At 44.8% G+C, this 20,989-nt stretch overlaps 1 long non-coding RNA gene across 2 annotated transcripts in view; it reads left to right on the top strand.

The window, feature by feature from the left end:
- Positions 1–9,811: 9,811 nt before the first annotated feature.
- LOC129381875 (uncharacterized) overlaps positions 9,812–20,989 on the top strand; it is a 64,000-nt gene continuing 52,822 nt past the window's right edge. For both annotated transcript variants that reach the window (XR_011890561.1, XR_011890560.1), the window contains exons 1-2: positions 9,812–9,866; positions 16,108–16,185. This is a non-coding gene — a long non-coding RNA (uncharacterized lncRNA). The remainder of the gene's footprint in view (positions 9,867–16,107; positions 16,186–20,989) is intronic.

The raw sequence follows: 20,989 nt of genomic DNA, 5'->3' as shown, positions 1-20,989 counted from the left end.
TAAATATACTTGTTTCAGGGTGCAGTACGCCGGATTCCGAGAAGGATGGACCAATGGCTGCGTAGGACACCCCGGCATGCGACTTAGAAGCGTCTGTGTAAAACTCTGTGCACGAGTACTTGTAGTGGAGCTCCAAAAAATGCATTTTGATATGTGGCTCTGGCGCATGTTTAGTGACCTCTACAAAGGATGTGTCACACTCTATCAGCTGCCACTCCCAGGGCGGTACTAGCTTAGCTGGAGGCATTAGGCGTTGTTCGAGAACTGGGACATCCATTTCAGTGCTAAGTTCTCTTGCACGCAGTGAGAAAGGAAGTCTCATAGAGGGTCTGTTATGAAAAAGTGTTTCACACGTCAAGTTGTTAGCGGTTGTGAAACACGGATCTTCCTTATTAGAGCGAACCTTGAGAAAATACGTTAAGGTGATGTTTGTTCTCTGAAGATGGAGTGGCCACTCATCGGACTCTACATATAGGCTTTCAACAGGGCTTGTCCTAAATGCGCCAGTGGCCAGACGGATACCCAGGTGGTGAACGGGGTCTAACATCTTAAGCGCGATCGGTGCGGCAGAGTGATATACTACGGCCCCATAATCTAACCGTGATCGAACTAGGCTCTTGTAAATATTCAATAAAACACTGTCTGTCGCTACCCCACGTTGTGTGGGATAGGATTTTAAGTAGGTTCATTGTTCTAAGACATTTTTCTTTAAGATGTTTTATGTGAGGTATGAAAGTGAGCCTGGAGTCAAGAATAACACCAAGGAATTTGTGTTCTTTGTTGACAGGGATTTGTTGTCCGCCCAGTTTTACACAAGGATCTGGGACCAGGCCTCTCTTTCTCGTGAAGAGAACACAAGAGCTTTTGTGGGGGTTGACCTTAAATCCGTTTTCGTCTGCCCACTTGGAAACCTTGTTCAAGCCCTGCTGTACCTGTCCTTCGCATACTGTGAGGTTGCAGGATTTGAAGCCTATTTGTATATCGTCTACGTATACGGAATAAAAAATGGCAGGTGGTAGTGAAGCACGTAGCGTGTTCATCTTAACGATAAAGAGAGTGCAGCTGAGCACGCCTCCCTGGGGTACACCAGTTTCCTGCGTAAAGGGACGTGACAGTTCATTGCCGACTTTTACTCGGAAGGTACGATTTGACAAATAGCTTTCAATTGTGTTCAGCATATTTCCACTGATGCCAATTTCCGACAGATCTCGCAAAATCCCGTAACGCCATGCCGTGTCATATGCCTTCTCCATATCGAGGAATATCGATAGGAAAAGCTGTTTATGTATAAAGGCATCGCGGATATTTCCTTCCATGCGCACAAGATGATCGGTTGTCGACCGCCCTTCTCGGAATCCACACTGATAAGGATCGAGCATTTTGTTGAGCTCAAGGAAATGTATAAGTCTGCGATTTATCATTTTTTCAAAAAGCTTACACAGACAATTAGTTAGAGCTATCGGACGGTAATTTGCCGCCAAGGAGGTGTCTTTTCCGTGCTTCAGAACAGGAACCACAATCGCTTCCTTCCATGTCGATGGGAGATATCCGGAAGCCCAAATAGTGTTGAATAGTGTAAGTAGTGTAACTTGTGTGTCAGTATGTAGGTTTCTGATCATGTCATACATGACTCTGTCAGGTCCCGGTGCAGTGCTTTTGCATGTGTTCAAGGCAGCTTTCAACTCGGCAATACTGAAAGGCCGGTTATACGGTTCATTCTGCCTGGATTTTCGTATGATTGGCTTACGTTCTATTATTTCTTTATGTTTAAGAAAGGACTGGGAATAATTGATTGAGCTCGACACACGTTCAAAGTGCTCCCCAAGTGAATCTGCCTGGTCTTGCAGGGTTTCGCCTTGCGTGTTTACCAAAGGGAGGGAGTATGTTTGTCGCCCTCTTATCCTACTAACCCTGTTCCAGACTTTGGCCTCATCTGTATACGAGTTGATACCTGATAAAAATTTCTGCCAGCTCTCTCTTCTGGCCTGTCGGCGGGTTCGCCTGCCTTGGGATTTTACTTTTTTAAAGTTTATGAGATTCTCCGCAGTGGGGGAGGCGCATAGCAACCCCCCCGCTCTGTTTTGTTTCTTACGAGCGATCCTACAATCGTCGTTCCACCACGGCACGCGCCGTTTACATGCCAAGCCATTTACTTGTGATATGCATTTAGATGCGGCATCTATTATGAAGGCTGTAAAATATTCCACAGCAGCATCAATTCCTAACGAGGACATGTCATCCCATGAAATACTGCTGAGAGTTCGGAATTTCTCCCAGTCAGTTGTATCAATCTTCCACTTAGGAGCCTGTGGTGTATATTCGTTCTTTTTAGGTGTTCGTCGCAGTATGGGGAAGTGGTCGCTTCCGTAAGGACTGTTTGTAACTTCCCATTCGAGTTCAGGCAGTAGTGACGGGGAGACTAGGCTAAGATCTACTGAAGAAAAGGATTTGTTGGCAAGACAGTAATATGTGGGTTCTTTCTTATTCAGAATGCACGCACCAGAAGAGAAAAGGAATTGTTCAACAAGTCGTCCTCGCGCATCTATACGAGGGTCACCCCACAGGTAATTGTGTGCATTAAAATCGCCAAGAACAATATAAGGTTCTGGCAATTCATCTATGAAGGACTGAAATTCGTGTTTAGTTAATTTGTAATGTGGGGGTATGTAGAGCGAGCAAATAGTGATGAGTTTGTTTAGCAGAACAACTCGCACCGCCACTGCTTCAAGGGGCGTTCGTAGCTGTAAGGGTTGACAGGCTATACTTTTATGAGTGACAATCGCAACACCACCCGATGATGCGACGGCATCATCGCGATCTTTGCGAAACGTAACATACGTTCGGAGAAAGTTTGTGTTTTTGGATTTTAAATGTGTTTCCTGTAAACACAGCACTTTTGGATTATGTTTGTGGATTAGTTCTTGCAAATCATCAAGGTTTCTAAGGAGGCCTCTGATGTTCCATTGAATCATTTGTGTATCCATATTTAAAGTAAATTGGTGCTGTGTTTACGGAAACAGAAGGGATGCCTTAGATTACAGAGCCCTTTCGAGGCCCTGTAATAGGGGTTTTGCTCTTTCTGAAGCGTTCGAGCGAGTGTCCACGCTCCTTAGGCGTTTGGTGCGCCTTGAGGACAGGTGTAGCGTCCATTGCCTCGTGTGAGACGCCGGACAAGCGCTCTTGCGAGCACGAGGTTTTCCGAGAGAGTCCTGCCCTGGAAGGCAAGACCCCTGCGCCCACCAGCCCGGAGGTCGATGGGGCCCCCTGAGGGATTTGGCTGCGATGGCCGTTGCCAGCGCTGGAAGGAGCCTCGGAGGTTGGGGCGGCCTCGGCTGCGCCCACCTTCGGGGTCGATGGCCCCGTCTGCTGGGTTGGCGGAGCAGCGCTAGCTGCAACCGCCGCGGGGGCAGATGGCGTAGCTGCCGACTCACTGCTTGTGGGTCGGACAGCCGCCGGAGGCCGTTGTGACGCTGCCCCCTGACGCGCCACATCGGCAAAGGTTTTCTTGGGCAGGTACGATAGCCGCCTACGTGCCTCCTTGAAACTTATATTTTCCTTTACTTTAACTGTTACAATTTCCTTTTCTTTTTTCCAGGATGGGCACGACCGCGAGTACGCGGCGTGCTCCCCATCACAGTTTACACAGTGGAGAGCATTCTCACAAGCTTCAGATGTGTGTCCGTGGGCACTACATTTAGCACAAGTTTGGCGGCCTCGGCAGCTCTGCGAGCTGTGGCCAAAGCGCTGGCATTTGAAACAACGGAGTGGGTTGGGAACGTACGGCCTAACACGGAGCTTGATGTACCCGGCCTCGATTGATTCGGGCAAGATACTTGATCCAAATGTAATTATTAAGTGCTTCGTCTGAATCTCTTTACCATCCCGCCTAATCTTAATTCTTCTGACATTGATCAAATTTTGTTCGCTGAAGCCCTCCAGGAGTTCCGATTCAGTCAGCTCAAGCAAATCATCATCTGACACAACACCACGGGTGATGTTCATTGTACTGTGCGGCGTTACTGTTATGGGGGTCTCTCCAAATGACACTAGTTGCGGTAGTTTCTCATATTGTTTTACATCGCGGAGCTCCAAGAGGAGGTCGCCGCTTGCCATCCTCGACACCTTGTATCCTGGACCAAAAACATCAGTCAGGGACTTTGAAACAAGGAATGGGGAAATGTTTCGCACTGCTTTGTTTGGCTTTTCGCAATGAATAACGTGGAAGCGGGGAAAATTCTGGGTTTGGCGTCCAAAAAACTTGAAGACATCTTCGGTGCACCCTCGTTTCTGAGGGCGATCAGCAAAGGAGGGGAAAGAAGTTTCCATGAAAAATTTATATATTCGGCAACAGCGCCGACCGCCCACCACGGAGCCCAACGAGGGGACGCGGCAGAGCTTGCATACAAGTCTGCACGACGCCAGTCGTACGCCGTCACTATAACCGAATATGGTGTACCCAAGGTTGGATAGCCACACAGGGTTAACCCTTGCCGCCAAGAAGAAGGAAGTAAATAGAAGAGAGAAGGAGACAGGAAAGGTGGAATGTAAGGGAAAGACGAAGGTTGTAGGAAGAGAGAGACAGGAAAAGGCGACTGCCGATTTCCTCCAGGTGGGTCAGTCTGGAGGTGCCGTCTATGTGAAGCCGAGGCCGAAGAGGTGTGTTGCCTCCGCCGGGGGGCCTTAAAGGTCCAAACACCCAGCTTCGGCTCAACCCCCAGGATCCCCCTTTCCCCAGACACGGCTAAGCCGCGCACGGCTACACGCGGGAGGGTCCAACCCTCGTGTGCTCGGGTACGTGGTGTCGCAACACACCAAACGCCTGCTGACGCAGACGCCCCTGCGGGGCATTTCGGGGGTAAACCTATGCAAGTCCTGAAATATATACGAGATCTTACGAAGATCTCAGAACTCAAAATGCACCGACGCTTACCATACTCCCTAAGGCGAAATTTCAACGGAGCTCTGCACGTGTTTCCATTTCTCAATATATTGGCTTTCGCGGACAATATGTCTCTCGCGGTACGCCGCAAACGGAGCGAAGTATGACGCTACCGCCTCGTTAATCGGGAGGTCGCGAGAGGCAGCGCATGGAGGACGCGTGGGCGCGGTTCATAGCTGCCACCGTTGACAGACTTCCGCTCATGTTGTGCTTTATTTCTAGAAGCCAACGGTGAACAGACGACGCGCCATACTCTGGCGCCATCTCGTAGCCATCCAAGCCACAAAGCCCGTCTTGCACGGCACTAGGCTCTCCTTCCCACACTATTGCCCTACCCTCCTTCTCCCTCCGCTTTCCTTCTCAAGGTCTCTTCGCCCTCGCCATGTACCATCCCCCGCTGAGGTCCGCTGAGGTCTTTCATCCCCCGCTATGCTCGTTCGCTCGGTTACGCAGAGGGACGCCGAGGTACACCGACGCTCTATGTTGGAATGGGTGCCTAAATGATGCCCTCTGAAACTTTTGCCGTGATGATGCAAAGAAATCTTTCCGAAGAAATGCTTAGTCTACAGATACGAGAAATTTTGATTTTAGTTGGGACAGTAAGAAAACCACTGTAACAATGTGTTCCTAAACGTCAAAGGTGACGTGCCATTTTAACAGGCAATCCGCAGTGGCTTTGCCGAGGGCAGTGCTACTACCGTTTGTACCAGCTATCAATAGCCAAGCTGTTCATCGAAAACGAAATAGTTCAAAACACAGCGCCAGGTATAATTATAAGAACAAGAAGTTAGCTGCGACACCCTATGTAATATTTATGTATTATTGCTACACGGTATTATTGGTATATTATTGGTATATTTTTCTCTACATTAGGACGAATCCAGTCATACAAGACTGAGGCTGTCAGGGTTTGTTTCAATGGTATTTGAAACATTCAACATACCTTTCCTTTGATCATTGCCAGTTGTTCGCATTAGAAACCTGCTAATGATTTTCTCGGTGTCATTTTCTTTAGAATTTTCTTTCTAACAGAAGATGGAACTCGCTTCTGGCTTAGCAATACGGTTAATCCGACTTTTATTAGGAAGCTATTCTTACTTTGCAAACGAAAATATGAGGATTTCTTCTTAAATTAAACAAATTCGCAAAGCAAAACTATGCCAGACAGCGCTGTAATGAGAAGAGTAGCTAGGCAACTTTCCGCTAGAAAAAGCGTTATGCGGGAATATTCAAACAATTCAAGCGAACGATGTGCGCAGACTGAATTTGAACGAGAAATGAGCCAGACCTTGCTGGTGTACAGATCAAAATTAGCCAAATCCATCCACCCAATAGGTCGCCGCTTTCCAAACAATTTGAGAGAACCAGCATGGCAGTCTGATTGCAAGTTCTGTTGCTGATTCCGTTACTACCTTGAGTCGCGCTCAAGAAGACGCCTTGTGAGAAAATGCAAAGCGGGCTGCTTATGCTTTCAAAAACATAGAACCTCCTCTTGTTATGTAGTAACACAATTAATGCGGAAGCATAGCAGCACACCTAACTAACTGGCAATGTGTTATTGGCTCATACACTGCAATCACATCAAGCTAGCTTCAAAAGTTGTTTTCAACAGTTTGTGGCCCAACATCGCATCAAGTCCGTTGTTACAGTTGGGAAGACCCAAATCGCAAGCTTACTTCTAATATTAGTGAAGTTGTAGGCATAAATTTTAATTACTTATTGTTGTGAGGTTCCCAAGTTGGCACAAAAACATGTCACATAATAGGGTGGATATCTTTTTGACATCACCTCGGTAAGAAGCGTCTGTGTATTCCTTAAATTCTGCTTAGCTCGATTTCACTCATTTCGAAAAAAAAAAAGGAAATGAGCTCCTTATATTGACATTGCTAAAGCTTTCTTTCTTTTCGCGGGAACTAACGTTTACACTTTATCGAAATCGTCTATATAATCTCCTTCAAGTTTTTCTACCCCATAGAATAGCTTTTATATTTATCAGAATTTACTTAACATTGTTGGCTGCTTTATTGACTCAGATTACAAGTGTACCCTCATCTTTGTCAATGGCAAGGAAAAAACAGGCAAGAGCAATAACGATGTTTATAAGGTCCCTATTTCTTTTTCTTTTCTGCATACATCACTGAAGTTTTTTATGTAGGGAAGACATTTTGCGCAAATACAGGTAAAAAGAACCATCATGTGGGCTTTGAGAGCAAGCCAACTCTATTGCATACACATGGTACCAGTGTAATTTGTACGAAAGACCTACCTAAATTTCTGTCCCAATGCAGTTGGCATGTATTGCACATGCAATATCATGCATTCAACGTTTACAGCGTTCGCTTAAAAACTCGCCCATCAAAATCACCACTGAAAGGGAGAAACCAAGCAAGCAAAGAAATTAAATTGAGCGTGCAGTACAACCGGCTATGTTCAGCACTTCGAGTTGGGCAAATTACTGATGAAACACCATGCAGTTCACAAAAACTACAATGTGGACTCTTGGCCTTAGCAAAATGGCTTACTGGGGAAAACATCATGTCTCTCCGCTAATGACTCACAAAGGAAAAGGGTGCTGTCCTTCGAAAAATAAACCAGGCGTTAATAGGCTATGCGTGTCAACATTGCAGTGCGTGAGTCCATGTCTCTGGTGTATATGTATATGTCGTATCTACACTCTAAATTACATGCACCCTAAGCAGCATGCCCAAAACGTCTGAAGTGCGTCACTACGGTGACGAGTTCAATTCATCCTATCCTCTGTTTCTTGTTTTCTTTTTTTTGTCGTAGAATCAGGCTTATGTCTCTTCAAATTAAATGTCGAATTTATTAAGCAACATTTCAAATACTCATTTTTCAACCCTTTATATTCATAGGGTTCATTTTTTAGGTTTCATTGTTGGTGCCGCTGCAGCTGCTCGCGCTTCTATTATGCTCAATTTCGTCATGTCACTGGCAGTAAATCTGTATTTAATTTAATTGGATTGCTTTCTTATGTGCCCAAAAAAGCATACAGTAAGCGTTTTAACATGATGAACGATGAAGAAACGATATACGCGAGATACATGCTTAAGAAAGTACACCTAACTTGGAATAATTCAAATTACCTTTAAAAATAGAGGTTTTGGATTCCCCAGAAATTCTAGATTTTTCGACCGATACACGTCACACCTAAATCACAGTTTCATCATTGCAGTCACAATTGAACAGCGTGCCACCGTGACTTCTGGCCGTGCTATTCGCAGAAACACATCCTCTGTTTACGACCTATTTAGGTTCTTGTAAAAAATCTCATCACATTCATTTCTTCACTTTTGGCGGTAACACTTAGGAAAACATGAAAGGGAGTTGTGGGCCTTGTAAACTCACAAAACAGAGAGGGCACGAACGGACACATAGTTGAATGGCGGAATATTGGAAGCATTTCAGCCCTCGGACATTATTTCCAGCACCGAATGTGGTGCCAACATTGATAATAGGCGCTCCAAGATTTGAATCACTGTTCGTGTTTTACATGCCGTAACCGCCAACTGATTAGTACTATTAATAATAAGATAATTGCTCCAGCATAACTTTGACCGCCTGTGATTCTTGACTTTGCACGTAAACATCGCAAGTAAGCGGGCTATTTTGCATTTCCTCCGCATAGACATGCGGCCACCGAGGTCGATCTCTAACTCGCAACCATTTGCTGAGCTGCACAACGCCATAAACAATGGACTACTGTAGCGAGTAGTGGCTGCTGCTAACCATCTTATTACGTTCGCAGGGCTTTGCTGGAAACACCGAAAACAAGGGAGGGTTGAAATACGCAAGTGAAACAGCCACGTACTTGGGGTTTGTCGTTTTGAAATAAAAATTGTCTGGTGCAAGCTTCTGCGGCCCGATTATTGGCCTATCCTCCTTAGTAGCGCAATAGCGTTAAGGGCCCCTTGTTCCGGAAAATCCCGTGTCGGCGTCCTGCGTCCGGCGCCTACGCTGAGGCTGAGCTTGTTGTGAACAAAATCATCCCGAATCAAGCATACGCAACAACAGAGACCCTTCATGTAGCGCATACTTGTTGTTGAACTAATTGTATTCCTCAGCGTAAAATGCGTCACAAAATCGCAAAGTAATACGTACACACAACCTACAGATACGATGGGGCCGGACTGTAATATGAAGGTACGAGAAAGCATAATTTTGTTACACTGAAACTGAAACACAAACCCCTCTTACGGCATTTGTACCATTCCTGGAGTGGCGCGCCCGATTCCTTGCAACACCATTCAAAGGGTTCTCGGCTCCGTTCATCTGGGGTCCACGCAGGAGGCGGCGTTCCTAGCAGAAAGCTTTCTGTCTTGCATAGCGTTCGCCGCCAGCGTTTCCTGGTACCCATTACGGTTACATAAGCGGGAGTTGCCGCGAAATGCGAGAAGCCGTCAGGGATATTTGAGTGCTATGGCTTTCCACTATTAAAGGCAAAGCTTAAGCATACTCCAAATGATTGGTTATGAGCAATAAGTGAGTACCATCATCATCATCACCATATTTCACCCTGTCTTCTATATGTAGGCTGTGCTGTATCACTTGCTCTCAATTTGCCATCCATGTCACTACTAGAGTTAAATTCCACTTTCTTTTATAAGTACCATAAACACCAGCACAAGGAACATCTTCAGTTTGAATCTTTCTCTTAGGTAAACTCACGGTGTAGCTGACTGGGTAAACTTATTTGCCGCAATTAAAAGACTAAGTGTTTCGGGCGTTAATTGTGAAAACGCAACGGTTCTTCGTTGTTCCACAGAAAACGTCCATTTCTTCCTGAGTCCATTGCAAACCGTTAAATTAGGATCAGCGAGCTTTATGGTAAAGGAAGAGAACGAAGAAGAGCGAGGAACGCAGAGGAGCAGCATCCTGCAACAGAGCAGCAAATCCGGCGCATGAAGATGTGAGTATTTCCTAAAAAAGTGACTTTTCTATGACAGCCTCGTTTATTCTCTAGGATGATGCTGCATGCTTTGTAAGCGTCGCCTTTAAATTATGGGGTTTTACGTGCCAAAACCACTTTCTGATTAGGAGGCATGCCGTAGTGGAGGACTCCGGAAATTTTGACCACCTGGGGTTCTTTAACGTGCACCTAAATCTAAGTACACGGGTGTTTTCGCATTTCGCCTCCATCGAAATGCGGTCGCCGTGGCCGGGATTCCATCCCGCGACCTCGTGCTCAGCAGCCCAACACCACAGCCACTGAGCAACCACGGCGGGTAAGCGTCGAAGCTCATCAAGTTGCTCCATTTTTGGTTTACCACGTATGGCCAATCCTTCATACTTCATAATATGAAGAGGAGAGTAGAAGGCAAGAAAGGTTTAGGCGAAGTTTCACTGATAAAGGAAGAAAAAGCTTGTAACGCCACCAAAAGGTTTCATGAATGAGCAACAACAAAAACGCTATCTAAACATAAGCAACTGTCCTGTTCTCGTATGTTACAGGCGAAAATGTGCTTTCGTAATGCCAAGCTAGCAACAACATTCCATTGGCCACAGCTCTCAGGCGCTTTTATTAAAGAGTCTTTTTCTCTGCGGCATCTCTGTGTTGGAGTTGTGGTAGTGATTTACGAAGAGGGGTGTAGCTGTTCCTCCTGAGCGGCAGATTACTCGATGCATTTGTTGGACACCTAAATAGCTCTGCTCACAAGAATGCAACTGAATTTCGCGTATGCGCGCAGAAACCAAGACATTAATATACCTCTGACTAGCATCGCGCATTTACGCACGGCCGCTGGGTGCGGGCTGCAATGGGAGCGAACGTCACAGTCACAGTTGCGTCCTCGGCCGCTTGGCTGGGCCCAACAGCGCTAGTTAGGGGCGACAGGACGCAAGGGGAGACGGCGTTCCGAGTGCGTTCTTGAGCCCTGTTTCCCGGCTGGTGGGGTCGCGGCAAAGGAAACTTTTCGATGCATGCGACAGGCCGCTACATTTCTTTCTTATTTTATCCAGCGGTCGTGCTTTAGGTAAGCGCGGGACGTTTGCGTCTCGTGGCGCCCTAAAAATACGAGCAGAGTGATAACATGAATTGTGAAATGCTGGTGAATTCAAACGATAGAGAGACATCACAGAGACGTTGTCAAGTGCGTCCAGTTAAAAGAAATTTAAAGAATTCAGCTTTGTCAGCCGACTCTCGTCATGCAGTCGCGTTCACGGCATCGTTGTCATGCACTCCTCACGTATTTGTTGTCACAGGCCGTCGGTCGTGGTTGTTCCATCGTCATCACTCCAGCTTCGTCTTCGGACGTTCGTGATGCCGTCATCACGCCCCTGTTGTCAAATAATCGTCGCCGTCCAATTGTCCTCACACCATTTTTATGTCATTGTAATAGTGTCCCGAAAGTCATACCGTCATCGTCATCCATTGGTTATCATACTTTTGTTGTGATCTCATCATGCTCGTTTTGTCGTTGTCATTTTAACTCGTCATTCCACTCTTCTCATGCAGTCGTCGTCACGCAGTGGTCGTCATGCTGTCGCCGTCAAACCACTTTCGTCATCCCATCTTCTTAATTCTATCGTAGTCAAGGTGTCCCATTCAGTCATGATTAAGCCACCACTGTCATGCCATAGTCATCACTGCGTAATCGTCAGACCTTCGCTATCATTCATCCGTTGTCATAGGGTTTTTGTAATGCTTTCGTGATCGGGCGATCGTCCTCAAGTCATCATCGCACTGCAGGCTTCGTGATACAACACTCGTTACACCACAGGCCTCATACATTTGCGATGCCACCGTCGTAACAGTCATGATTCATGCATGAGCCCTCACTGTCGGCTGATGTCGTTACGCTCGTTGCATCGTCATCGTTCTAACTTCGTCGTCCAACTGTCATCATGCCGTATTAGGGAATCCATTGTTGTTACGCAGTTTGTCTTGCCATTGTCACCCCTCCATTGTCGTGGTACAGTTGTCGCCATGCATTCTTTGCCATCCTGATGTGAAGTTATCGCGGTTGTTCCATCATCGTAATTCAAGCTCCGACATCCGGCTCTCGTCATGCCATTGTTGTCACGCCATCATCGTCACAAAGCCATTGTCGTATCATGGTTATCATGCCAGTGTCGTGACATATCCGTTTTACCATCGTGATCACTTCTGTAACGTCATGCCATTGTCGTCATACGGTCGTCGTCATACCGCCTTCAGTCCATCCAACGGCTTCGTTTCTTCTTCATCATTCTACTGTCATCATGTCATTCAATCGTGATTATGCTACTTGTTGTCATGTCATCGTCATCTATCCGTCGGTAGACAGTCCACTATACGCGTCCATTGCCATATCATCGTCGGCATACCATTGTGTTCACGCTATCGTCGTTATTCCAGATTTATTATACGCTTATACGATTGTCATACTGCCATCGTCACAACACCGTCATCACCCTATTGGAATCATGTCGTCATCGTCATGCTGTCGTAGGTTCACCATCGTCATGAGAATGTTCACCTCATTATGATACAGCGTTGTCGTCGCGAATGAGTGAGTGCCATCAAGAAGTGCCGTGATATCTGAATACAGGCAAAGCAGCGGAACTGTAACAATGACCAGTACAGATGGTGAACAAACGTGACTATAAAAATACCATGTTTCGCTACACAACTCGAATTCTAATCGTAATACCATCGGAAGACATCGTGAGATGAGTTCTGCCCTAATTTTGTTCCTCAGATATATACCTACGGTTTGGGTCCAGTGTGCCTACACTGATATTGAAATAGACCGAGATGACAAATGAGCGCTAACTACCAATAGGCGTTTATCGTCAGTGGCCCATTATACTGACAATGATATCTGTCCGAAATATGCGCTTCACGTTTTAAGCCAGATAATTTAATGATTATCTGACGCGCCACACAGCGCACAAGCCAAGAACAATCGCGACAAATATTTGGGATTGGCATTCTTTTCCTACATGAGAAACTTTTAGCCTATCACTCTGTATGTCTCTATCGAGCTTCTTACGCCGACCCATTGAACGAAGTTGTCTACCAGCTCTTTGGTCACTAAGTATATGCAGGCGCTCCATAGTCGTCATTCCAGCTTGGTTTTCTGACTGTCATCATGCCGCTGTCATTACGCATTTTGCTCAGGCCTAGTGATCCTACTTGTCTGATAGCTTCTCTCACTATGTCGGTGAGCTCTTGGTCGTGATGCTGTCATTGTCAGTCCATCATCGTTATTCCAGTTTTGTCATCTGACTCTCCTCATGTCATCGTAATCATGCCGCTATGCTCATGAGCAACCTTTGCAAGTGAGCGCCATAGCAAAGTGGAGCGTGTATGTTGCGTATAGCCGAATCACCAGTAGTATCGCAATAGCCATTAAAGACGTTCAAAACGTCACCAATACCCCCACGTCCATTTCTCACAAGATGGAAGCTAGATTTTAACCAATTTAAGCGATTCTTCCAGGAAAAGTACCCATCTTATACACAGAATGCGGTCGAATGGGCCGAATGGTATACCTTAGGTCCCATCACCTCAATGACAAAAACTGAGTGTCGTTCCCTACATCCATCAGCAGTCCCTTAATTTGAAAAGCCTCGAATAACAATTATTTTCCTTCTGCTGCTGAGCAGGTCGTCAAGTTTGGTGATTCGAGACGTAGCACTCACAGGCAACTTCTTTCCAACAAACGGCGCAATATTAGATTTCCTACCTGCGCTAGTGACGGGATTCATGTCGTCTGTCTGTTATAGTGGCAAGGATTGTGCAAGGCAAAATGGACGCTGTATAAGTAGAGCGCTTACAGCAACTTCGTAATACTTGAGCTGCAATAGTACCCTTAATTTGTAAGTATTACAGTGAAGAAATTCCACGTTACCCTGCTCTTTTTTGTACGTTTTTTTCTAATCGTCGAAAATCTGTGGTCTTCATGCTCACACCAGCCTCCTGTCAATCCCGCTGTTTGTTACTGTTTCTTCCGAAGCGCGGCAATTGCGTCAGTTGTCCAGAATGTAGGGGCTATAAACTCTGGTGTGCCATTTTCCTTGGGGTAATTCACTTAGCGAAATATTGTACCGGCGAAATATATCTAAAGGGAGCTGGAGTAAATCAAAGCAGAATCCGCTGAACCTGTGCGTCCAAAGAACATTTATGAAAGACACCGCAAAAGTTCCATGGTATGGTTTCTAGCAACTTAAGTAAGTGAAAGACGCTGTAACGAACTCTTTCTTGTACGTGAATTTCAAAGCACGGCGCTCTGAGCGTTCTGTCTGATTCAACTCAGTTATGCGCAAGTCACAATTAGTGAATAAATGACGCAGCACGATTTCATAGCTTTATTAACTCTAAGGACCGCTGTGTAGTCTTTACTGCGTGTTCCAAATTGATCATAATGTTGATTCTACATGCGTGTTTCTGTAGCAATGTCAAAAATCGAACAAGAAATTTACATTTTATGATTCGCGTATCACGTGTTTCCATTATCGTTAGGTTAATTTTATGAGTACATTTTACATTGTTCAATGACGTAAAAGTGAATACAATAGTCCATATACATGCCGTGGTTTTCGAGCCATTCTTAATTTTATTACGTTGTCAAGTGCTACGAAAAAACCAAGTGCTACTGGACCACCATGCGAAAGAAAACGTGTTCATGGGGCGTCAACTGTTGTACACCAGTTTGGAGAGCATCAGACGTATGCTTTTCTCAAACAACACCGAATTTTTCTGGCAGGTGATTTGCAGAAATTTTATGTAAACCTCTGTATTGTGTTTTTTACTTTTTCCTCTTACCATAAACATTTTCAAGCGAAACTGTATAAGTCTGTGATCCATGGTTTGGGAAAATCTGTCGGCCAAAACTATCATGTGGGCCGATCCCGCTGATAGTGCAGAAATGATGCAAGCTCAATGGCACCAACTGCTGTGGGCACGGGGACCTGTCACATGCCCTTGAATTACCCTTGTCAGACGTGGGACCCACAGAGGTGCCAGGCGCAAGGGTAATAGCAGAAATTTTTGAAAAAAATTGTTTTGGACAACGTTTTCAAAAAGGTCTGTTAAATAATTCTCGGCGCCAACCGCGTGAACAAGCTCGTGCCACTGCTCGCGCGTTCGTCGTCGTCGTCCACAGCTGGCTGCGTTGCTGCTCATCATTCAGCGTGGAATTTTCCTTGTCTTCTGTCAGTGGTAACGGCGAAGCCGCATTTACGCGTGTATGAGCCATTGCTTAAGAGGGTGCGAGCCATTCATTGTCTTACATGACGCACACATTTATTAACTGAGGTGATACGCAAATGTCTGCGTGCCTATATCGTCACGATGACCGAAGATCTGAAGATGAGGACAATATATACGTTCGTACCCTTGTTAAAAATTCCGTCTCACCTCTGTGTCACGCGTTAAGCAGCTTCGCTGGCCATCCACCTTCACAGAGTGGTATAGCTCATGATTTTGTTGTTTCAGTTTTCTTACAAAAGATTCTCAGTTTAAATACTTCTCTGTTTGCACTATCCGAAAAGATTTCTTTACTGTTTCCCTTTATGATTTCTGTAATATATTATTCTCTTGCATTACAGAAATTTTATGCGCAACGACTGTTTAAAATTTACAATAGCAGGAAAAACTTTGCTTTCAACATGTTCTAGGGATGCCAAATGACAATAAGTAGTCGGGAATCTTGACCTTTATATAGCGAACGCAACAATAAAATCATAGTCACATACGACGGCGAACAGCGTTAACTGGCCAAGCAAAAATTCTTGAAGCAAAATATCCTAGCATACATAGGGATCGGGTAATTGGAATAGCGGCATAATCTGAGCCATAAACACCTAAAAAGTGGTGGAGGTGATAACGTGCGCGAAGTTAGAAACGTGACATGAAGTATCCACTCAACTTCGGTTCTCGCAATCGTCTAGTCTTTGCGCATGTTAAGCTGTATGCTAGAAAAAACGCAGGCCAAAAATAAATTGCGTACATTAACGTCACCTCGTGGTATCAACGAATGAGGTGCTCTTCATGGCAGAAGTTGGACTACATTGTTGATTTAGTTTTTATAACTTCTAATCGAAAAAATAAACAAATTTGACCGTAAAATGCCACCCGTTTAGACGGTTAATGGTAAAAGAAGTGCTGCTTGCAAGTGATGTAATGGACGAGCGACTGACCGTTTGTGTGTTTTTCTTGTCTTCAGAGCCCGTGAAGAACCTGTACAACGATGTGTCTTTGCGATACACCAGGCACTGTGATGCTGTTGGGAGTTTTCTGCATCGTAAGTACGCCGCATTTACAAGCATTTTAGCTTCTTTAGACAACCTATAAACCCATAGAGCGGCGAAACGCCTAAAGGCTGTTTCACATGCTGTGACAGAAACGACGAAAATCGGTGCAGTCGCACGCGTTGCCAGGCGATTTTTAGAGTGCGCATTTCACGTGATCGCGATTACAACAATGCGACTGGTGCGACATCCAGGGTTGTTTACTGCCAGGTTTCGTGGCACTCGCTGCATAATTCCTTTAATGTAATGAATAAAACATTTACATTACATACATTTGACTTTTCTTTATTAGGAGCAAATAATATGCGTGTTTTGTAATTTAAAAGCGGGCAAAATTAAGAATTGTTTTCGAGTGCGAAACAGTGGTTTCTGAAGTTCAGTGGGATGAGACACGGCGCACGTAAACAGCTGTTCGCAGCTGGTTGAACGCTGTGTTTCTCTCATCTGCCTTTTATGGCCGTTTTTTTCTGCCTGCGCTACAACAATCTACAACATAACCTATCGAAAAGTTCATATAGCGACCCTCCCTCCGTATGCAGTATTCGGACTTTGGCTGCCATGAAGTCATCGTGTCAGCCCAAAGAGATTTTCGCGCTACCCGTGCTAGGCGTCTGCTTCTGGAGAATTGAGGCCTGTACATTGCTCGTGATTGCGCATGTGCGGTGCCTGTCCGTAACCATAGTCTTGCGCCAAACGCAACAAGCACAACCCGAAAGCGCGCGGCTGCCTTTGAACGAAACCGCAAATGATCTCTGTGTGATTACTGATCGTGGTATGGAAAATGTGTCATGAACTGCAACCTTAGCGCTAATCTGGTTCGTCCATCGCGGTGCGTGTGCTGTGTATTTATATATACATATATATATATATATATATATATATATATATATATATATATATATATATATATATACGTGTGTGTGTGTGTGTTTAGGGGCCCTCTCTCAACATTTCTATTCAGAGAGTAATGCTATATGCGGCGCTCCTATATGCTCCTACGTGCCTGCTCCTGTATGACACCTATGCGTGCTATGACTAATGTCAAATTTTTTTGAGCAGTTACCGCCAGTCCTGTAGAAACTCTTCGTCGTATTATAGAATTCTAAAAGACACCCTTCTCGTCCACTTTGTTATCCTGTGTTTCACCCTGGTAGTCTACTGTGAATTTCTAACAAGAAGACCTTATCAATACGTGCAATCCGTAATGCAGGAACGTAGTTTCTGCTCAGCCTCGCACGCCGCTCACGGATAACCTATTTTGTGGTAATATTATTATTAATATATTGTTGATGTTATTACATATTACAGCTCCATCACTGTAATTTTTCGCACTTTCTAGATTTCTTAATCTAGTTGGGCATTTAACCTCTAATAGATCAACATTCTTACGACGTGCTAGTGGGAATCATTTCAAACTAGATTGCTCAGCCAAAGTTCAAATGAAAGCCTCAATGCGTATTCCTATCTGGTATTCCTAAACATATTCTATTTGCATAATTTTATGTCCGCTTGAATTGCCTGCGATTAAATGCTCAGTGGTGGAAAAACATTCTTTTATTTGCTTCGAAAGGCTGCTTCAATGTCGATAGTAAGGAATAATTATTCATTTCGAAAGTGTTAAGCAATGACTATAACTCTAAGCTTATCAATGCAATCTTGTTTCATGAACACAATTTGGATGTTATTCTCCCTCTCATAACATCCACGGAATGAAACTGTTTCCTTTCATAAGTATCAGCATGCAAACATTCCGGAGTTTGTCCTAAGCATTTGTCCACATCCTATAGTGTGCGTGTTTGTATCAAGTTCTAGTGTTGCAATCGCAGCGATGTACACATATTTTTAAATATGTTACTACAAAGCAATTTGCTGAACTTTGTTTACAAATGTACAAGATATGGCCACGCAGTAACGACCACATCAATAAGCAAAATAAAAAACTACTACAGATTTAGTGCATTTGTTGGAATCTTTGCGAAGTGATGTTTTTGCCAAGAGGTCAAAGAAATGCTGGTAAAGTAACTGCTATATTATACAATCGGTTTTATTTTCAACAATCCAACATATCATCTTTTGCAAGGTTTGTTTATGCACCGCATCAGTCACAACCTTAATATCGTGCAATGTTTATACACTGCACTGTTCACAGGTTATACTAAAATGTAAACAACAGTTAATGTAGGTGCACACTGCGAGACATACACACCGTGACGTTTGATGAGGGAGGGTTAGTGGGAGGTGTACGCATATGAATAAAGGGCATGCGCGTTTGTATTTGTTTCTTTATATACCTCGCTGGCTGCAAGGTTTGTTATTAGGCGAGGGGAATAACAACGTAGTTAAAAAGAAGGGCACAACATTATACAATACTGAACAAGCAATAACAGAAAAAATTACCGCCCACGCACCCCGTACAGATAGTAAACCGGCGAAGCTGAAATGTGCGGCTCCACTGTTTATCACATTGTTAATTTGAAATGCCACACATAGCGCTTAGCATGATCACCATCACGGAGAGTGCAATGAGTGGTTCATTTTGTTAATCCAGTGGATTTAACAACGTCTTTCTGAATTACGTTACGCATTTGTAATTTGTAATGCGCCAATCACTGTAGTAATGACACTGTAGTTACCAAGTGGTGCACCGGGGCCGCAGATTCCATTTAAATAAATACAGGAACACGTTGGAACCTACTGCGAAGTCGGAGATCGTCTGCTGCACGTGCGCTCTGCTCCGAGAGAGAAACGACGTCACTAACGGTGTAGCCAATGGCCCGCCACACCTTTTCTGCATGATAACTGTTATCATGATCTTGTCCTAACCCCGTCCTCCTCTGCGTCCTTTCCCTGCAGTAATAGGTAGATAAATGTATATGCTTTAACTGCGTATGCATTTCTATGGCTACCCAAGTAAAAATTTGTCGTACGCCAGGGACGTGGTCTATGTGGACGCGGCGGAGTACGCAAATGAACAGAGTATGTCGATAGTTGCGACTAGTCTAGAGGGTGACTGCAGAGTTAGGGGATGGTAAAAACATAGAAGGCAGAGGTGGCGGAGGAAGCTGCCTTAGCACTGGCAATAGCCTCCACGGAAGCTAACATCGTAGTAAGCGACTGTAAGTCAGCCGTCAAGAACTATGCAAAAGGAAGAATCTCGCCGGGAGCACTGAGAATTTTAAACAACTTTCGTGAAGATCGCGACATTCACATTATATGGGCACCCGCACACTCCTCCCTTCCAGGGAACAAAATAGCGCACAACCTGGCTCGAGAACTGACAGGCCAAGCGGGTGACACGCAACAAATACTGGGAATGGAGAGAGACCGGATGACTAGCTTTAACGACATCACCAAACACTATAAATTGGGAAGGGCCCATTTACCTCCGGCACACTCCTCGTTAAGTAAACGGCAAGCGCCGGCATAGCGCCTCTTACAAACAGATACATATCGGAACCCGGTGGCCTACCACCGCTACTACCTGGACCTTTACACGGATAGATGTAGATTCTGTCAAGAAAGGGCGGGCCTACAACGTATGGTTTGGGCTCGTCCTCGTACTCCCATACAGAATAAAATTAATAAGACTGGAGAGCAGTGCGAGACCGCGTTGCTCAGCTGTGCACCGGAAGACCAACCCAAGGCAATGCAGCAGGCCGAAGATGCCGCCAGGGCCCGAGGGCTCGAGGCCGTCATTTAGGTAGAGATACCTAGGTCTCAAATCTGCTCTGCACAAATAAAGTTTATTCCTCCTCCTCCGTACGTCACATAAGACGAATGCAATGGCTCATACCCCCTTAAATAATGGCTCATACCCCCGCAGTAGGGTTTCTGTGGTCGGACCACGAGTGCTTCCCCAAGGCATATACTGTATCGCTGTAGAAGGAATGCACACCTTTCCGCTACCAATACGATCATAAGGCGCGCTAACAAATGAAACTTTATTGAACATGCCCAGTAAATGCTGCTTGGCAAGCAATAAATCGAAGGTACACAAAAAGGAGAACACGAACTGGTGCGTGTCTATACAAATCGCAACAGGTAACGCATTCATCTCTGACAGTGTAACGTAGGTCATGCTCACACAAGATTCTCCCAGTGTCTTTAAATCTACAGCTTCAGTAATTTCTCAAGGCAGCCGATCTGCACAGTAGGCTACCTTTTTCTCCTACATTGCACCTTCTACATCTGACCGTGCATTGTAAAGGAAGAAGCTAGAATTCTGTGGAAATCAGCTGCCTAGAGAAATTATGGAAGCTATTGATCTAAAACCGCTGGGAGAATCCGGTCAGCATGGCCTCCGTTAGAGATGGATGCATACAATAATTATTGCTTCTCCTTTTTGTGTGTCTTCGGTTTATTGCTTGTAAGCCCACGTTTACTCGCTATGCACAATAAATATTCTGTTGTTAAATGATCTCGGTTTTCTTGTTCGTCCTATTTGTTCTCTTCTGACATTCTTGTGAATAGCCAGGCTATTCTTTAGTTTTTTAGACTGCGACAAGTCACATTATCGGCTCTTACGATGCTTCTGTGTAACTTATAATATCTTTCATTTGCGCAATGTTGCAAGAGTGTATATTGTGAAGCAGTGGGAACAGGGCACGCTAACATCTGACGAAAAGGTTTATTGTGAGAATGCCGTCATTTACATCGGTTACTTGAGAGAAGTATAGCAAGAATGCGTGATAAATAGCAGTGCTTGATGAAACGAAAACATCAAAAACAGGAAAGAGAGAAAATACAAATAAATATGCAAGTCTAGGGCAACAAGCATTGTCATTACCAACTGCGCAT

Source organism: Dermacentor andersoni, chromosome 10 (genome assembly GCF_023375885.2).
Source record: "Dermacentor andersoni chromosome 10, qqDerAnde1_hic_scaffold, whole genome shotgun sequence".
In the NCBI taxonomy this organism is placed as follows: Eukaryota; Metazoa; Arthropoda; class Arachnida; order Ixodida; family Ixodidae; genus Dermacentor; species Dermacentor andersoni.
Note: the sequence above shows the minus strand (reverse complement) of the source record. Positions and strands in the feature narration are given on the sequence as shown.